The sequence below is a fragment of the Aphanomyces invadans genome (genome assembly GCF_000520115.1).
Source record: "Aphanomyces invadans strain NJM9701 unplaced genomic scaffold supercont1.19, whole genome shotgun sequence".
NCBI classification, from domain to species: Eukaryota; Oomycota; class Saprolegniomycetes; order Saprolegniales; family Verrucalvaceae; genus Aphanomyces; species Aphanomyces invadans.
The window spans coordinates 1,001,189-1,001,884 of NW_008580164.1; positions in this window are offsets into that span (position 1 = coordinate 1,001,189).

Sequence of the window (696 nt, forward strand, 5' to 3'; positions counted from 1 at the left end):
CCCGTAAATCGACCGACGGGTCAAAGCAAAATTAGCCAAAGACCCGGCCAAGGCCCCCACAGTCGTCGGCCACCCCACACGCCGATTCTTTTGCCAAACGCGGTTTTGCCGACCGCGTTTGGTCGCAACAACGAGTACACAAACACGGTAATGTACTCCAACAACGTCTCGCCCTCACACAGGTCGACGTGCCCCACGTCGAGCACCCAACCTGGATCGCCTTCGCGCATGCGGTCTTTGTAGCGCGTGAACCCTCGCCCACCAGCGGCCACCATCGTTATCGTGGCCACGGCATTCAACATCCACACGACATGGCGCTCGAAGTCATGAGTTCGTCCAAACTCGGCCAAACACGCGTTGGCTTCAAACACCCGCGCTTGCATGCCGGCTTCGTCGGCTTCGTCGACGACATTGACGTCGCTCGTGACGTCGCATACGTATTCGAACTTTGCTTCACCAAGTCCGCCCATCCCGAACGCTTCGTCCGAAGCGTCCACGAATTGCACCTCCTCCATCCGAACTCGAGCGAAGTCGAGATCTTCCAACGTCCAAAAGTGTTCCCGCGGCACCATCGCCGCGGGCACTTCCAACTTCCACGTCGTCGTCGCAGCACCGGGCAGTTCCGCACTTTGCGCCCGCGCTGCCGCTTCAACTTCGCGCAATCGACGCTGCTCCTCTTGAGCAGCCCGCTCCGCC